Genomic DNA, 20,057 nt, shown 5'->3' with positions numbered 1-20,057 from the left:
TGACCCCATGGACTGTAGCCCACCAGGCTCCTCGGTGCATAGGATTTCCCAGACAAGAATACTGGAGTGGGTTGCCATTTCCTTCTTCAGGGCATCTTCCCAACCCAGGGATAGAACCCAGGTCTCCTGCATTGCAGGCAGATTCTTTACTGTCTGAGCCACCAGGGAAGAATAACAATGACACTTGAAGCTTATAATAATTTTCAGGGTAGATCTCAAAGCACTTGGCAAATATTCATTACATTTCAACACAGTATGATGTCCAAGAAGCATCAGCTTGTGTTTTCCTTTTCGTAAGTCAGAGGAACGGAAAATAATTGCGTTTCAAAAATCCGTTTTGTTTTTAAGCCTAACACTTTTATTTTTAATCATGCTTAATTTTGTAAATTACCTCAAATTCTCTCAGCAATAAAGTTTACATAAATTCTAATTGAATAAATAAAGGGATTGACTTCATCAGGATCAGAACTTGAAAGTCCTGGGCTCATTCAGAAGAACCACTAGCTTTTCTGGCTTCATGTTATAAAATTCACACAAAGAACTCTCACAATACATAATCTGAAATGCCAGGGGTGGAAGGTATAAAGCAACTCACTATTGAATTACAGCAACTTTAAAAAATTATTGAAGCTAAAATTCTTCCCTAAACTGTCTTTATTAAAAATTAATCCAGGAATTCAGGTTTGGAGATGAGGTAGGAGGATGGGTGGGAGGAAACGAGAGAAGGAGGAAAAGCAAAGACTGTTTAAATATGTATGATTTTTATTTGAAATCAGAGAAAAGATTCCCCACTTTGAAAACCTGAAGTGTCATGATAATTAAGTGCATCAGATATTTTGTATTATATCTGATGGGTTTTGACTTCAAAGGAGCTTAGAGGGCAAAGTGTCAGTCAACATAGGGCTTTCATTGCAGCCCCCCTGAAGTCTTCAACCTCATCACAGAAGGTTCAGCACAGTTCTTCCCAACACAGCACCCTGGGGACAGTTTCTCCAGTCTAAAATGGTCAATGAGACCACTGACAGAGTCCCTGGAAAAGTTTCTAAAAGAGGGACTAACTCAGCTAGTAAAGGCGCTTTTGGTTGCTTCCCTCTATGCTTCCTTATTCCTGCCTGGAATGGGGACATGATCGCTGGAGTGCCAGCAGTCATTTTGTATCTAGAGGTAAACATTGAGAAACGAGGCCCCACTCTGCAGGTGGTAGAAGAAAAAGGAACCCGCACACCTGATAACAATGTTGATGCCATAACCACTCTGAGCTGCTTGCCTTGGGATTTTACATAATAGACAGCTTCTTACTTGAGTTTTCCACTATTTATTCGCTAATACAGCCGGCTCCATGACCTTTAGAGTCTCACTTTCAGTTCAGTCACTCAGTTGTGTCCAACTCTTTGTGACCCCATGGACTGCAGCATGCCAGGCTTCGCTGTTCATCACCAACTCCTGGAGCCATCTCATCCTCTGTTGTCCCCTTCTCCCACCTTCAATCTTTCCCAGCATCAGGGTCTTTTCCAATGAGTCAGCTGTTTGCATCAGGTGGCTAAAGGATTGGAGTTTCAGCTTCAGCATCAGTCCTTCCAATGAATATTCAGGACTGATTTCCTTTAGGATTGACTGGTTTGATCTCCTTGCAGTCCAAGAGACTCTCAAGAGTATTCTCCAACACAACAGTTCAAAAACATCAATTCTTTGGCATTCAGCTTAATATGAGAGTCTAACTTTACTTCCTTTTTAAAACTGCCTTCATGAAAGGGGTTCAGTGGTGGGAAACAAAGAAAAGAAGGCTGTTGGCGATAAGAAGCTGAAGAAGCCTGTGGTGGGAAAAAAGGCTGCAGGGACCAAGAAACCAGCAGCTGAAAAGAAGCCCACAGAAAAGAAACCCACCTCAGAGGAAAAGAAGGCTGCTGCGTAAACTTAAATTTGTTTATTCCATAAATGCCGAATCATTTGGGACAGCTGATTTTGAATAAAGAAAGGTTTGAACAACAACAACAAAAAAAAACTGCCTTCATTTCTTGAGGAAGTATGTCAGTCACACTTTCCTTGACCTTTTAGACTAGATCCACTAAGGCCTCAATGTCACAACTCCAGAGGATACCCTATGGCCAGCAGACACCGAGCACCTAGACTCCCACCTAGACTGCAGTGTGAATAGGGTCCACTGGGCCCTGTGGTCCAGGCTGCTCTTGCTTTCACTAAATCCACTGATTACCTTTTGATCTTCCTGGGGTGTTATCCTCAGGGAGATCAATAAAAAGGTGACTTTAGATTCAAATACTGAGCCAACCATTGCTAACAGCTAACCATTAGCCAACATTGCTAACCATTGCTAAATCTGTAGGTTTATGGAGCTAATTTAGATCAATTTTCTCAATCTTGCATGCCATGGACCACTTTAGCAGGTAAATGAATATCATGATCCATCTACTGTCCGTCTTTCCACAGAAAAGAAGAAAAGAAGGAAGATTCAGCACATTGAATTGAGAGTGTTACTATTATTGATCACAAAACAAGAAGAAATATAGCAAAGCTATTTCCCAACTGAAACAAAGCAATGATAATAACAATAACAATTAATAATATTTACTGGAACACAGCTTGCTTTGTGTGTCACTGTTCCACATCCTTCACATGCATTAACTCCTTCCACTGTCATAACAACCCTAGGAAATAGGGATGATGATGACGACGATACTGAATTTGCAGAGAGAGAAACTGAGGCACAGAAAGCTGAAGTGATTTGCCTGCAATCTTGCAGTTGTTAAGTGGTGGAGTCAAAATGTGCACCAAGGTCAATCTGAGCCCCGAACACATGCAAGTAACCACCACACCACATTGCTCCCAGTAATTTAAAACTGTTGGCCATGTATTACCATGAACACTGATACTGCAGGCCCCATGAGGGAAGGGGTTTTGCGTTTTATTCACTGCTTTATGCCCAGTGCCAACAACACTATTTGGCATATAATTGGTACTCAAGTAATTTTTTAATAAGTGAACAAATAACTGAATGAATGAATGAATGAGGAGAAGTTTACAGGACCGCTGACGGGGTTATGTGATTATGGCTTAAGACCTGCAAATTCCCCAGTGATTCAGCGGTTAGGACTCAGTACTTTCACGGCCACAGCAGGGATTGGATCCCTGGTCAGGGAACTAAGATCCCACAAGCTGCTCAGTGCAGCCAAAGAAATAAACAAAATTGCTATGAGGCATTTCAGGGGACTTTCCTAGTGGCCCAGTGGCTAAGACTCTGTGCTCCCAATACAGGGGGCCCAAGTTCAATTCCAGGGCAGGGAACTAGATCCCACGTGCTGCAACTAAGACCAAGTGCAATCAAACAAATAAGTATTTTACAAAATTGCTTCTTGTAATTTCTGTGAGCAGACCTTTCCAAGGAGAAACCCATTCATGACAAGTCACGTGGAATGCCGGGATATGTCATCTTCAGATACTAACAAATATTAACATCCAACCACCTGTAGGAAATCATAATGATACCTTATGATGGGGAAGGTTCATAGAGTGTGATGTATCTTCATTTACACCACCTTCTTTAGTCCTTATCACATCCTATAAGGATTTAGCTCCACTTTACAGGCGACAAGTGAATGAGTGAAAGTCACTCACTCATGTCCAACTCATGGAATTCCCCAGGCCAGAATACTGGAGTGGGTAGCCATTCCCTTCTCCAGGGGATCTTCCCAACCCAGGGATTGAACCCAGGTCTCTCGCATTGCAGGCAGATTATTTACCAGCTGAGCCACAAGGGAAGCACACAGGCAACAAAGCTGAGGTTCTAGGTAACAGCCAGAATCCAGCCTCCTGCCCCCTCAGCCACCTCCACACCAGGCATTTATCCTGGGGTGTCCTGCCCTCTGTGGGGTCAGATGTCCCTTGACCGCTCACATTCCACCACCCCATCCCCTTCACAACCATAGGCCTGCACGGACAGCTCTCCTTGACCCATAGTCTAGCCTCTCATCTTGGTGTTCCAAATATCCATTGCTGAGTTTTAATATAAGGTTGGTGCAAAAGTAATTGCGGTTTTGCATTGTTAAACTTAGCTGTTTGATATTGGAATACATTCTTTAAAAAAAAAATCTGGCTATGTTATACATCTTTTTAATGCACATTTCTCGCTTTATGCTTTTTTGCTGACATTACTTGCTGTTTACTTTATGCTTATTTTAGACTAGGGAATTGATGTTAGACAAAAAACAAAGTCAAGCACTTTTCTTATTTGACTTCAAAATGGGTCATAAAACAGCAGCAACAACTCACAACATCCACAGTGCATTTGGCCCAGGAACTGCTAACGACGGTACAGTGCAGTGATGGTTCAAGAAGTTTTGCAAAGGAGACAAGAATCTTGACGATAAGGAGCAAAGTGGCCAGCCCTATTCTTCCAGCCATCAGAAGTTGTCAACGACAAACTGAGAGCGATCATCGAAGCTGATCCTCTTACTACTACACACGAAGTTGCTGAAGAACTCAACGTGGACCATTCTACAGTCATTTGGCGTTTGAAGCGAATTGGAAAGGTAAAAAAGCTTGACAAGTGGGTGCCTCATGAGCTGACGACAAATCAAAAAGATTGGCTTTTTGAAGTGCCATCTTCTCATTCTACGCAGCAACAACAAACCATTTCTTGATTGGATTCTAATGTGCGACAAAAAGTGGGTTTTATATGACAACCAGTGATGACCAGCTCAGTGGTGGGGCCAAGAAGAAGCTCCAAAGCACTTTCCAAAGCCGAATTTGCACCAGAAAATGGTCATGGTCACTGTTTGGTGGTCTGCTGCTGATCCTCTTCAGCTTTCTGATCCCCATTGAAACATTACATCTGAGAAGTGTGCTCAGGAAATCAGTGAGATGCACCCAAAACCGCAACACCTGTAGCCAGCATTGATCAACAGAATGGACCCAATTCTTCTCCATGGCAACGTCACCCACGTGTCACACAACCAACGCTTCAAAAGTTGAACAAGTTGGGCTACGGAGTTTTGCCTTCCCACCACACTCCCCTGACCTCTCGCCAACCGACTACCACTTCTTCAAGCATGTAGACAACATCTTGCAGGGAAAATGCTTCCCCAACCAGCAAGAAGCAGAGAATGCCTTCCCAGAGTTCAACAAATCCTGAGGCTCAGATTTTTACATTACAGGGATAAACCAATTTATTTCTTGTTGGCAGAAGTGTGTTGATTGTAATGGTTCCTTTTTTGATGAATAAAGATGTGTTTGAGCCTAGTTACAGTGATTTAAAATTCACATTTCAAAACCGCGATTACTTTTGCACCAACCAAATAAACCACTTCAAAACCTAACATCGTAAGTAACAATTGACTGTTAAGTCTCAAGGCTCTGTGAGTTGACTGGGATGAGTGGTTCTTGCTCAGCGTCTCTCATGAAGCTGCAGCCTCATACCATGTTAGCTGGGGTCTACAGTTGAGTTGCCCAGAAGACATCGCTGGGCCGGATGTCTTCTGAGGTCCACTCACACAGGCCACCGCGACCGTGGCTCAGCTGGGCTACTGACCCCGAGCCTCTCCGCGTGACTTGGACTTCCCTGAGTCTGGTGGCCGGGTCTCCAGGGAGCACTACAGCTGTGAGAGTTTCCAAGGGCAGGAAGCAGAAGCTGCCAGGCCAGTGAAGGTCTATGCTTTGAACTGCGACAGCAGGATTCCACAGCCACTGATGGAATCAGTGGGAATCAGCAGGATTCCGCAGCCACGGGGCCCAGCCCAATTCCCAGGGTGTGGTGAAATAAACTGCCCCTCTTGATGGGAAGCAGGAAGGTTACCCCTCACCAAAATGCATGTGGGACGGGCCATGCTGCGGTAGTCAGCCATTTTTGGAACACGTGATCCACCACGCACAGCTTTGTCATTAACTTGCAATGAAGCTATCCAGCTGCTGATAAATTTCCATTTTCACACTGTTATTCTGTGCTTAATTGGGCACAGAGTAATATTCAATTTATTCCTCCTAACATTTGCCAAGGTTACATTTGCAGCCTGAACTGTTATCAGTCCATACCCTTTTATACCTTCAAAGGCTATTCTCTTTTTTTTTAACCTGAACTTTTTATTTTTTATTGGGGTATGGCCATGAATTTGAGCAAACTCCAGGAGATAGTGGAGAACAGAGGAGCCTGAGGGGCTATAGTCCATGGGGTCACAAAGAGTCCGACACAACTTGGTGACTGAACAAAACAGTAGCTGATTTACAATATTGTGATGGTTTCAGGTGAACAGCCAAGGGACTCAGCCAAACATATACATGTATCCATTCTCCCCCAAAATTCTCTCCTCTCCCATCCAGACTAAAGACTATTCTAATTCAAACAGGTAATTAAGCCCAATGACAAAAGCATCTCCAGGAGGAAGGTGTGACTGAAGCTGCTACTGTTTGATTGACATTCAAGACCATCCTGTCTGCCCAGGGCAGTTCCCAGCCTCTGAAGAATCAGGCAAGAATAGATAACTAGATTGGTTCAAATCCACCACAATTGTGAAAACTTTTGTTTTTTGACCGATCTTAGTTTTTGATTTCTCCTTCCTTTAGGTTGACTTTCCTGATTTCCCTGCCGCAGGGGTGTAACCTGTTTTTCTTTGAACCTCTGGAACTCTTCACCTGCTGCCACTTGGGACTCTCACCTGGTCTACCTGGGCTCATAGTCCTGTTGCTGCTGCTGCTGCTGCTGCTGCTAAGTCGCTTCAGTCGTGTCCGACTCTGTGCAACCCCACGGACGGCAGCCCACCAGGCTCCCCCGTCCCTGGGATTCTCCAGGCAAGAACACTGGAGTGGGTTGCCATTTCCTTCTCCAATGGATGAAAATGAAAAGTGAAAGGGAAGTCGCTCAGTCGTGTCCGACTCCTAGCGACTCCATGGACTGCAGCCCACCAGGCCCCTCGGTCCATGGGATTTTCCAGGCAAGAGTACTGGAGTGGGGTGCCATTGCCTTCTCTGATAGTCCTGTTGAGGCTCATCTAATTCCCTTCCTTTACCTTTGCATTTATCCCTTACACAGCTGATGACTCCCTCACCGTACGAGTCCTCGTGTGTTGAATTGGATTGCACCTTCAGGAATGTTGTCCTCATTGTTCTGTCATTCACATTCACCCATTCATCCACTCATTAACCCAATAAATAGTGACCAGGCATAATCCCCTGCTAAACCAAAAGAAGGTTTTAATATAGCTCTGCATTTAAATATTCCCACTTCCACAAGCAAAACGACCTTACCAGTGGAGACAAACACCAAGTGTCACATGTTTACTTCAGTTTTAGCTCCTTAAAGACCCAAAGATATGTCTCCTGGTACCAGACCAAGGACTGTCCATGAAGACACAAGTGAAGCATCTATAGGAGCCTGGTCTTCGTCATCTACTCAGCATGCCAGTGGCACCCAAGCCTGGAACAGGCTCTCAAACATTGCCTCTTCTCTTCATGTTGACAAATGTGGGGGCTTTCTTGGTGACTCTATCTGATTCTGTGCTTGTTCTATCCACATGGAGCTGGAGTGACCCATCTGTCCACACTCTCCATTCAGCTCCTAACCTTTCCACTCCTTGATTGGTCTTTGCTGCTTTCTTACAGGTCTGTCTTCCCACCAGGAAAAGGACCAGGAAGAGGAGTTCCAGGCCTTTCAAGGAAGATAGTCGACAATGTCCAAGTCAAGGTGGGACGAGATCTTCCAATGCAGAGGCAAGTTATTTAGCCACACTATGTCTCTGTTGCCTCAAGTGAAAACGGCAGCAGAGGCAGTCCCTATTTCAATGAGATACTGTGACACACATTGCAGCTGAGCCTGGTGCCTAAGAAGCAGCTCATGGATGTGATGTTTTCTTGCCATTGCTGGATTATTGGTGTCTTGGGTCATGTTTCAGCAAAGTCACAGTTTCAGCCAAATCCACAGGGGAATGGGAGTTGAGGCAGGGGCAATCATCGTCAAGGGCACAGAGCTTCTTGGGGGAAAGAATTTCCTGGCACTGCCCTTGCTCTTCGTTGACAGGCAAATCAGCTCCAGCAGATCGAGAGTAGTTCTCCAAGAAGAGTAGCAGGTGTTGAGCCTTGAGAAACAAAAGCATAATGGAGATGGGAGAGCACGCAGGGACGCAGAGGGGACCCGAGGGTCTGGGCGAGTCCGGCAGGTGCATCTAGCTGACTCCCGCAAAGCGTTTCCTGCAATTCTTGTCTTTGATTTTCCTTCTCATTCTACAGCCCCTTTCTCAGTCCTACATTCCAGCTCATTTCACAACCTACAGACCATTCATTCATTAGGCAAATACGCACTGAGTCCCATTACAAGCAAGCACCATTCAAGACCTGGGAATATGTCACTGAACAAAATGGGCAAGAATCCATGCTCTCATAGAAATATCTGGTGGTGGCAAATTTTACCACCAATTTTAAAAGTAGATCTGATTTTTAGAAATAGGCAAAGAATCAGAAGAGGTGATTAACCGCATAATAGCGATTTTTACCCAAAGTAAGGTGCAATTATAAATTAATCAGACTAATTTTCTCCTAAGCCTATTAAACTAATCTTTCCCAGGCTACAATTTTCATAGAACTTTTTAAAAATTATACTTTTTTATTACATAGGTACATAATCACACAGCTGAAAACTTGGGAAATGAAAAAGTAAATTAATCATCTATAATTCCACTGGCTTAACACAACTACTTTTTTGGGGAGGATTTTCTTCCTTTCCTTTACATTTACTTTCAATTCAGTTCTATTCAGCCACTCAGTTGTGTCTGACTGAGACCCTATAAATTGGCTTCCCTGTCTATCACCAACTCCCTAGGCTTGCTCAAACTCATGTCCATCAAGTCGGTGATGCCATCCAACTATATTATCCTCTGTCATCCCCTTTTCCTCCTGCCTTCAATCTTTTCCAGCATCAGGGTCTTTTCAAATGAGTCAACTCTTCACATCAGGTGGCCAAAGATTGGAGCTTCAGCTTTAGCATCAGTCCTTCCAATGAATATTCAGGACTGATTTCCTTTAGGATGGACTTGTTTGAACTCCTTGCAGTCCAAGGAGCCCTCAAGAGTCTTCTCCAACACCACAGTTCAAAAGCATCAATTCTTGGGCACTCAGCTTTCTTTATGGTCCAACTCTCATATCCATACATGACTACTGGAAAAACTATAGCTTTGACTAGATGGACCTTTTTTAGCAAAGTAATGTCTCTGCTTTTTAATATGCTGTCTATATTGGTCATAGCTTTTCTTCCAAGGAGCAAGCATATTTTAATTTCTAGGCTGCAGTCACCATCTTCAGTGATTTTGGAGCCTAAGAAAAGAAAGTCTGTCACTGTTTCCATTGTTTCCCCATCTATTTGCCATGAAGTGATGGGGCCAGATGCCATGATCTTAATTTTTTGAATGTTGAGTTTTAAACCAGCGTTTTCACTCTCCCCTTTCACCTTCATCAAGAGGGTCCTTAGTTCCTCTTTGCGTTTTGCGATAAGGGTGGTGTTATTTGCATATCTGAGGTTATTGATATTTCTCCAAGTCATCTTGATTCCAGCCTGTGCTTCCTCTAGCCTGGCTTTTCTCATGATGTACTCTGCATGTAAGTTAAATAAACAGGGTGACAATATATAGCCTTGACATACTCCTTTCCCAATTTAGAACCAGTTCATTGTTCCATGTCCAGTTCTAACTATTGCTTCTTGACCTGCATACAGATTTCTCAGGAGGTAGGTCAGGTGGTCTGGTATTCCCATTTCTTAAAGAACTTTCCACAGTTTATTGTGATCCACACAGTCAAAGGCTTTGGCATAGTCAATAAAGCAGAAGTAGATGTTTTATTGGAACTCTCTTGCTTTTTCTATGATCCTGTGGGCATTGGCAATTTGATCTCTGGTTCCTCTGCCTTTTCTCAATTCAGCTTGAACATCTGAAAGTTCTTGATACATGTACTGTTGAAGCCTGGCTTGGAGAATTTTGAGCATTACTTTGTTAGCGCGTGAAAAGAGTGCAATTGTGCAGTAGTTTGAACATTCTTTAACATTGCTTTTCTTTGGTTTACTTTTTCTTATAAACTTGAAATCACTAATATATATTACATATTCCTTTCTAACTTCACATAGTACCATAAGCATGGTCTCATGGTCTCTATGAACAATATTTTCATGACCCTATGAGATTCTTTACTTACTCATGACCCATTATTAGCCCTTTGGATGGTTTACAATAGTTTCACTATTAATTATGAAATTGATTTTCTAGGGAAATAATTCCAAAGGAGGAGTTCGAATTATGTGTGAAACTGTGAAACTACAGTCGAAATGAGTTCACTGATTCCTGGGGAACACTTCTGAAGGATGACTGTTTGGGATATATCAAATTCATTGTGTTGGTTAAAAAGACAATACTCTTACTCTGCAGTTTCATATTGCACATGCTTGCAGAGCTCTTTATAAGCTGCAGGAGGCCTCCAAAAGAGGAATTCTCGGAATTTGATTTCTATCTCCATCCCACTGCACCAGAAGCCATCTCCTGAATCTCCCTGAAAGTGGTCTGCTACCCTTAGTAGGGGGCTTCCCAGGTTGGTGGCGCTAGTGGTAAGGAACCCAACTGCCAATGCAGGAGACTTAAGAGACATGGGTTCGATCCCCAGGTCTGGAAGATTCCCTGAAGGAGGGCATGGCAACCCACTACAGTATTCTTGACTGGAGAATCCCATGGACAGAGGAGCCTGGTGGGCTACAGTCCATGGTGTCACACAGAGTCAGACACAACTGAGCAACTGAGGGTTATACATTTATGAGCCTCAGCTGAACCCTGAAGGGCCTCGGTCACAGTTTTCCCGGAAGGACCCCCAGGTCTCGTTGTCACTGGCTTCTCAGAAGGCTCTCCAAGCCCACAGACATCTGTTAGACACGACCTCAGACAAAGACAGCTGGGAAAACCCACAGGGAAGGAAATCCCACTGTGAAAGGAGCTGACTCTAGGGTTCGCGGAGAGCCATAGTTAACCATTGTTCAGGCACAAAAGGTTCGAGTAGAAAGCTGTGCTGATTCCGGGTCAGTCTCTCAGCCCGTGGCGGGGGAGGGCGAGGAGGGGACACAGAAGCGCCTGTGTCCCCAGGAGTCCCTGCCAGTGACAGCTGAGAGGCTGCTGCCAAGAGCCAGGCCTCTGTCTAGAGAGGGCCTGGCCCCCAAGGAGACCACGTGACAGGCACCAACAATGGACCATTAGCGCTTTGTGGCTTCTCCCCAGCGCTGGCATTTACCGTGGGGCTCACAGTCCTGGCTACAGCTCCCTGCAAACTGGAGTAAATTGTAGTCCAAACTTTCCCACAGCCACCTGCACAGACCCCCCCCCGCCCCGGGGCTGGATGAATAAGCAAAAAATGGGATTTCATTTATCCTTGCACTTCCACCAACTCCCCCTGTAAGGCCTAGAAAAAGGAGAATGAGTTTTATTGTCTTTTTAAATTTGTGTCTTTATTTCTGGCTGTGCCGGGTCTTCCTTGCTGCATGGGCTTTTCTCTCTAGTTGCGGCAAGCAGGGGCTACTCTGTAGCTGTGGTGTGCGGCCTTCTCATCGTGGTGGCTTCTCTTATTATGGAGCACAGGCTCCAGTGTGTGTGGACTCGGTAGCTGCGATGCCCAGGCTCTAGAGCACAGGCTCAGTAGCTGTGGTGCATGGGCTTAGGTGCTCCACGGTATGCGGGATCTTCCCCAACCAGGGATCGAAACCGGGTCCCCTGCATTGGCAGGTGGATTCTAATCCACTGATCCACCAGGGAAGTCCAAGAGTTTTAAAAGCGTATAAACCCTTCAAAATTGGAAGCACGCTCCCATGGTTGGACATGGTGTCAGTGTTTTTGGCAGATGCTTGATATGGATATGAGGATATTATATCAATGAGATATGAGTGAAGAGGACAAATGTGGTATGGAGAAATGGGAGCCTCAGAAAACCCTCCAAGCTGCTGTCGACAGCTTCCTCTGATCAGTTTCTGCAGCTCATTAAAGGCCTTCACGTGACAAGTACTGTGGTCCCTGAAGTGGGCCACCAGGGCAAAGGGTCAGGTCTGGAGGTTGGCACGGGTGGGTCAGCCTCATTCTTTGCAGGATTAAAACTGGAAATGACCTCACACTTGATGGGCTCAGTCTGAGGCTTTTTATTTTGACTCAGGGTTGGGAGAGGGGGCGCTTCCTAAAAAAAAAAAAAAAAAAGCTTCTAAAAAGAGGCAAAGGAAATCAGGCTAAAACAAAAACTAACACACAAACCTTTCCTATACCATCACAGGTGGAATTCTAGTGCTGACATATCTCTTTTATAAATTAATTTTGATGGGCGTATAGTTGTTTACAGTGTTGTATTAGTTTCTGCTGTGCAGCGAAGTGAATCAGCTATACATGTACATAAATCTCCTCTTTCTTCTGATTTCCTTCAACACAGAACAGAGTTCTGAGGAGAGTTCCCTGTGCTAGACAGTTGGTTCTCGTTAGTTATCTATTCTACACATAATATCAATAGTCTAGCGCTTATCTCAGTATCTCCTCTAAGGAAATACAGTTAAAGGCAATTCCCTGGCTTGGTCCAGTGGTTCAATGCCAGAGGTCCAGGGTTCAATTCCCTACTCAGGAAACTAATATTCCTCTAACTAAGCCACACAACACAGCCTACTGAGAAAAGAAATACAGTTGAAGAAACACATGAAGGAGATTGTGATAAAAGTCTACCTTGTAGGCTGAAGACCATCTTACAGTGAAGGAGGCTCCCTAAGGCTGGTTTCTCTGAGGCCATGGCCACGGGCTTGTCTGCGCCGTGAAGGGTGAGGGCCAGAGCCAGGCATCTAGACTGTAGTATTCACAAAAGCGCAAGGACTTAGCAAAGAAGAGTCCTGACAGCCGTCCTACCTAGGGCTGACATATGGAAAGTAGGCTCAACTCAGGTTGTCTGCTGTTAAGACAAGACATACCTCCAGACTACTGGGCAGAGGCTGCTGCCCCCAAATCCCCCTAGTGCTACTCCTCTTCCCTCTGCCAGTCCTCCCAGAACTGAAAACCAAGAGTGGGCACCTCCAGGGGCCAACCAGCCTGTAGGCGCACCAGCCAGTTCACAGAAACCGCCACATATGAGCCCCATCCCCGTGTCTCTCCAGCCAGGAAGGGCCTAGACCATAGTACTGGGGACAAGCCCAGTGCCAGGTGGCCAGACACAGCATTTTCCCAAGGTTTCCTCAAGAAAAGCAGCCCCCAAACAGTACCAGGGCTTCCCTGATAGCTCAGATGGTAAAGAATCCACCTACAATGCGGGAGACCTGGGTTCGATCCCTGGGTTGGGAAGATCCCCTGGAGAAGGGAAAGGCTACCCACTCCAGTATTCTGGCCTGGAGAATTCCACGGACTGTATAGTCCATGGGATTGCCAAGAGTTGGACACGAATGAGCAACTTTCACACAAATAGTACCATCCAGACATTTGTCTATATCAACCCTACTTTTATACACACTTACTGGCAGGACTTAATATTCCATTTAAGACTTTCTTAGACCTTAAAGTCACCAAAGTGCAAGTAACTGCATTATACTTTTTGTTGTGTAAAGCCTAAGGCAGAGGACATTTAAATAACTAATAAACTGTAGCCTAAATATTAACTGAGGCACAGTCGATACTCTTGAGATCCTTCAGAACCCTCGGGAAGAACTAGATCTTCCATGAAGGGCTTTCTGGAGAATTTCTCTTTCTCTTTTAAGCTGTGTCCAATCCATGTTAAATTTCTTAACTTAGTTGAGGGTCTTTTTTGTGTGTAAAGAAAGTAGGGTTCGATCCCTGGGTCAGGAAGATCTCCTGGAGAAGGAAATGGCAATCCACTCCAGTATTCTTGCCTGGGAAATCCCATGGACTGTAGTCCTCCAGGCTCCTCTGCCCATGGGATTACAAAGAGGACTGAGCGACTAAGTACAGAGAAACACATGCAAAGGATGGGAGAAATGCTACATGATTTCCAAGTAATCCTCCTGGGCTCTGACACTGGGTTACTGAGCCCTTTTACAGATGAGAGAACTGAGGCTTAGAGTTAGGTAATTTACTCAAGGGTCTAGAAGCTGCTGCTGCTGCTAAGTTGCTTCGGTCGTGTCTGACTCTGTGCGACCCCATAGATGGCAGCCCACCAGGCTCCTCTGTCCATGGGATTTTCCAGGCAAGAGTACTGGATTGGGGTGCCATCGCCTTCTCCAGTCTAGAAGCTAGAAGGTGGCAACGTAAAATTGGAAGCCAGAGCAGTCTAAGTGAAAAGCCCCATCTTATTCACTCACTACCTATCTCCTTTGTGACTGACAATTTGCCCATGGTATTACCTGTAACAGGAAGTTACTTAGCTATTAGGTTTGAAAGAAAAAAAGAGTTGTGGGAAGTGTGATGTCAAGAGCACATGCTTTGAGGAGAACATCAACTGTCACCAATCTTGAGAGAAGGTGATTCCCCAAGGTGATCTGGCCTCACCCCATTCACCTGCTCTAGAGAAGAGGTCCCACCATCTAGATGGTGTCCTCTCTGCTGGCCAGACAGATGCTGTCTTCTCCAAACTGCTTATCCTGTGTCAACAACCACTTTTGTCTCATAGCCTATTATTGGTAAGTATATGTGTGTGTGTTAGTTGCTCAGCCGTGTCCAACTCTTTGTGACCCCATGGCGTGTAGACCGTCAGGCTCCTCTGTCCATGGGATTCTCCAGGCGAGAATACAGGAGTGGGTTGCCAGTTCCTTCTCCATGTAAGTATACATGTATATGTTTTTCCTCTGCTATACGCTCATCTCATTCAAATTAGAATCAATGAATGATCTTTTTTTTTTTTTTTTTTTGCATCCCATACATGTTGCAAAGCTATGACAAACCTAGACGGTGTATTAAAAAGCAGAGACATCATTTTGCTGACAAAGGTCCATATAGTCAAAGCTGTGTTTTTTCCAGTAGTCATATATGGACATGAGTGTTGGACCGTAAAGAAAGCTGAGCGCTGAAGAACCGATGCTTTCGAACTGTGGTGCTGGAGAAGACTCTTGTCCCTTGGACTGTAAGGAGATCAAAGCAGTCAATCCTAAAGGAAATCAGTCCTGAATATTCTTTGGAAGGACTGATGCTGTAGCTGAAGCTCCAGTACTATGGCCAAGTGATGCAAAGAGGCCAATTCACTGGGGAAAAGACCCTGATGCTGGGAAAGATTTGAGGAAAAAGGAGAAGGGGACAACAGAGGATGAGATGATTAGAGAGCATCACTGACACAAAGGACAAATTTGAGCAAACTCCAGGAGATAGTGGAGGACACAGGAGCCTAGTAGGCTACAGTCCACGGGGTCTCAAAGAGTCAGACACAACTTAGCAACTGAACACCAACAACATACATGTTGCACATCACACAGGAGAGGCTCATATCACAGGAGAGTTGAATGAAGGAGTGAGTATGGGAGATAATCTGTTCTCTCTCTTCTTTTCATCCTACATAGATTGCACACAACACAGGAGATACTGAATAGCAGTGGAGTGAAGGATTGAAGCGTGTGGGAATGCAGAGCTGGTCCCTGAGCTGGAAGGATTCACACTGAAAGGTTGGGCCTCTAGGGACGTAACTAAGAAAGTGACACTCATAGAATCATGAGACATGGTTACGGCCAGAGGAAAACACTATCCAAGTTTTATTTAGAAGCCTAGCTTGGGAGGAATATCTTTTTTGGCTTTTATATTGACTTTCTGAACAGCAGGCCCTATTTTATGCTCTACGTTGGAAGTGAAATTTTTCCTATATCTGTAACAAGATCTGTAACAAGATCTGTAACAAGATCACCAAGCTGCTGTGATCAGTAAGAAATAAAAGGGCCTCTATCACACCCATCAGATTGCAATTAATTTTTCTTGAAAGTCCTGTATTTCTACCATTTAAAAAATTTCACCAATGATCTGATATATTGCCACCTGAAGTATTTACTTCCAACAGGAAATTCTCAGAACGTGTCTCTAATGATGGAACTCTCAGGAAGATGAAACCCCCTTCCAGTGCTTGGGAGCTCTTCTGAGTCCTCAGAATTACCTTGTTTTCCAGTTTTCAGGTAGCCAGTCTTTGTTTTCATTTGGTCTTGGAGCTTGTTAATTTTTTTAAATTAATTTTGACTGAGGTGTATTTGATTCACCATGTTGTACTAGTTTCTGCTGCACAGCAAAGTGAATCGGTTATGCATATACATACACCTTCTCTTTTTTAGATTATTTTCCCATATAGGTTATCACAGAGTACCCAGTAGGTCATTATTAGTGATATGTTTTATCTGTAGTAATGTGTATATGTCAGTCCCAATCTCCCAGTTTATCCCTCCTCACCTCCCCCTTGGTAACCATGAGTTTGTTTTCTGCATTTGTGATTCTCCCTTGCTTTCCACTTTTCAGACAGTCATTCTTTGTTTTCATTTGGTCTTGGAACTTGTCACTTTTTTTTAAAGAGCCAAATTCAATCAAATGATCATTCCTGATATGCCAACACCTCTGATTTCATGAGATTTTAGTTCTCTGAGTACAATTCGACCTGAATTATCTTTGAAAAATGAAGTTTACTGAAGTCAGTAAAAATGCCTAAGTAAAATAGAAGTTAGCGGGCCCTAGACCAGTTACAGAGACACATGCCAAAATATAGTCCTTGGAACAGAAACTCTTACCTTACTCTGCAACTAGCTTGCTGCAAGAGAGGGGAAAAGATCTGCCTTATCTCACAAGTTGTTGTTGTTTAGACACTCAGTCATGTCTGACTCTTTGTGGCCCCATGGACTGTAGCCCGCCAGGTTCGCCTGTCCATGGGATTTCCCGGGCAAGAATACTGGAGTAGGTTGCCATTTCCTTCTCCAGGGGATCTTCCCCTGACCCAGGGATCGAAATTGAGTCTCTGCTGGGCCACTGGGGAAGCCCATTATATCACAAGAGCACTGCTTAACACAAACTTAACTTTTATCATATTCAAGAATCACATGATGGTTATTGCAACACAACTAGTTCCTTCATTTCTACCTTCATATCTTACTTCCAGAGAGAATGACATTTTACATTTGAGTGATGGCTTCTTTAGTAACATGAAGGACTGTCAGATACTTGTTAGCTGCTTGGCAGGCCCAATGATGGGCTCAGCCAACTTTGTGGAATTTAGCCCATCAGACTTGTCCTGAATTTGGCTTAGTTGGCCAGGCCCTTAGAACCCTGAGTCAGTCTGAGTATAGGCTGCCATGGGAATGGACACAATCTTGGGCAAGACTGCTTTCTGCAACAGAGATACTCCCTACAGAGGGTGACAACTGCAGGCTGTCTGCTGACCATGATCCCAGCAGCAGGAGCAGCACCTCTTTCATGGAAAGCAGGTCCAGATGATGCAACACAGAGTCCACCATAAATACACAGTCCTGTTGGGAGATACATATACGAGTGCAGGGAGTTATAATACTCTGTGATGGGCATAGGATGGAGTAACAGAGGGTTCTATGGCTCAGCAGGTAAAGATTCTGCCTGCAATGCAGGAGACACGGGGTTGGGAAGATCCCCTGGAGGAGGAAATGGCAACCCACTTCAGTATCCTTGTCTGGAAAATCCCATGGACAGAGGAACCTGGTGGGCTAGAGTCCAAAGGCTTGCAGAGAGTCTGACATGACTGAGCACAAGCACGGATGGATGGACAGATAGGGACAGTTAAGAGACGTACTGGGGACTTCCCTGTCGGTCCAGCAGGTGAGACTCCGTGCTCCCAATGCAGGTTCCATCCCTGGTCAGGGAACTAGACCCTGCATGGCACAACTAAAGAGTTTGCATGCTGCGACTAAGACCCAGCACATCCAAACAAATAAAATAAAATAAATAATAAGAGATTTATTGTTCACGTTTTGTGGGATGAAGGAAGCTTCTCTGGGGAGAGTTTCCAGTTACTGGGAGGGAAACATATGCACAGGACAAGAGCACAAGAAGGTCAGTGTGATGGGGAGACAGTAAAGATGGGGAGAGGCTGAAGGGAGACCAGCTGGATCTCATCTTCCACGTTGATGACTAAGACGAGCAGTAGGGAGCCATGGAGTGGTGGGCACAAAGGTCACCCTGCAGCAGGCTAGGGAGAGAACAGGAGGTGAGCAAGTGGACACTGCACAACTCTTTCAAGGAGTTTCGTTACAATGACTGCTCCAGCAGGAGGTTGGGCTAGTGTGTCTGTAGGGTTTCTTTTCATTTCATTAGCACATTTTAGAATAAGCCAGACTTGAGAAGCTGACTTAAGGTCTTGATACACTTCCTAGGGAAAGATATGATAAGTAAAGCCATTCCAATGTGTCTTGTGAGGTTTGGAGCCAGTAGATTAGCAAGAAAACTACCTGGGGTCAGATGACAGAAAGCCAACAAAAAAGTTGGCCAAGAGCATTGGTATCTAGATACATACATACATGTGACGTTGCTCAGTTGTGTCCAGCTCCTTGTGACACCATAGATTATAGCCCGCCAGTTTCCTTGTCCATGGAATTTTCCAGGCAAGAATACTGGAGTGGGTTGCCATTTCTTTCTCCAGGGCATCTTCCCAACCCAGGATTGAGTATTTCCTCTAAGGATGATTCACTGAGCCAGATTCATGAAAGAGAGAAAAAGAACACAGTCCCTTTGAGATTATAAACCAACAGACAACAACCAAACAGATCAAAAAACAACATTAAGTTGAAGAAACAATATGTATTAGTCAACAGGTTGTGCTTAAAAATAGACCCTTGAGTTTCAGGGGCTTAAAGGAAGTAGAAGTGTATTTCACTCAAGTCCTCAAATCTATTTCAGATTGGGGAGCTTTGCTCCATCTTGTCTTTACCATATAGGACATGTTGCTACCAAGGGGGATGTAGATGGGAAATGGAAAACAGAGGATCACAAACAGGGGTATATGTATCCCACTGGACTGAATATGGTCACATGGCCCCATCTAACTGCAAGGAAGTCTGGGAACTGTAGTCTCTGGGCCTTTGAAGACGAGAAAACCGGATACTGGTGAGCTCCTGGAGAATCCATCACAGAATAAAATCTCACCTAAGTAAGGTGACTCCTTACTAGTCTTGCAGAATTTTTTTTTCCCAATAAACACAAATGTTTTAGTGAAAGAAGTAAATAATGCCAAAGTGGAAATTAAAATTCACAGCATAAAATCAGTAGAGGCACTATACCTATCATAGCATAGGACTCAATAGAAACCTATTGATCAATTTAGCAAATGCCTGGTAAGTGTTGAAATTTAACAGAGTGAGAGAAGATGGCAGCAGTGACAGGACAACAATAAACAGCCTTTCCCCTTCAAAGACTGAGACATTTTGGTTTTGCTCTCTTACTCAAGCTTCCCCACATCCTATATTTTTGGCTGTTGGTTTGGAAGCCATAATCAGGGGCAAGAAAAAGAGATGCTTAGAAAAGCAGAGTGGTTGAACTGGGTTTAAACCATCCACCAAAAAGCCTGGTTTGGTAGATTGTACTCTGCTCTTTTCTTTCTTTTTCAAGGGGAGCATTAGGAAAGGAATGTGGCTTGCACACAAGCTCTCCATGCTCCATGATGTGGTTCCCGTGGCTCTAGGAATACCCTTCAAGGCCCCTAAAACTCCTCGGCGCCTGCATATGTGGGAAACCTCCTTAGAACATTCAGTTGCATAATTGGAGAAAAGTAATTGGAGAAAAGGTTTAAATCATCTCGTGGGAGGCAATAGCTTGACGAACATTCCTGCTTAAAAATAAAGGACGAAAATTAGATTTTGCAACTCATTATTTCAACAGGCAGTTTGGGGAACATTTACTAAATCTGTGAAGCAATGCACCAGATCCAGTGAAGGACACAAAGAAAACCTGAGCTAGTCTCAGCTCTCAGGGAGCTAGAGGGCAAGATAAGCATTTGAAAGTCCGATCGGATGATACGGGGAAGCGATTCTGAACAGAGTGAGGAGAAAGCTGGTGTACAGTTGGTGCCAGGGAGGGTGCTCACCTTAGACCATCATGTGCAAAGGCCCTGTGGTGAGCACAGATTTGGTGGAAGACTGTGAAACC

This window comes from Bos taurus, chromosome 20 (assembly GCF_002263795.3).
Source record: "Bos taurus isolate L1 Dominette 01449 registration number 42190680 breed Hereford chromosome 20, ARS-UCD2.0, whole genome shotgun sequence".
NCBI lineage: Eukaryota > Metazoa > Chordata > Mammalia > Artiodactyla > Bovidae > Bos > Bos taurus.
This window is presented reverse-complemented; position numbering follows the sequence as displayed.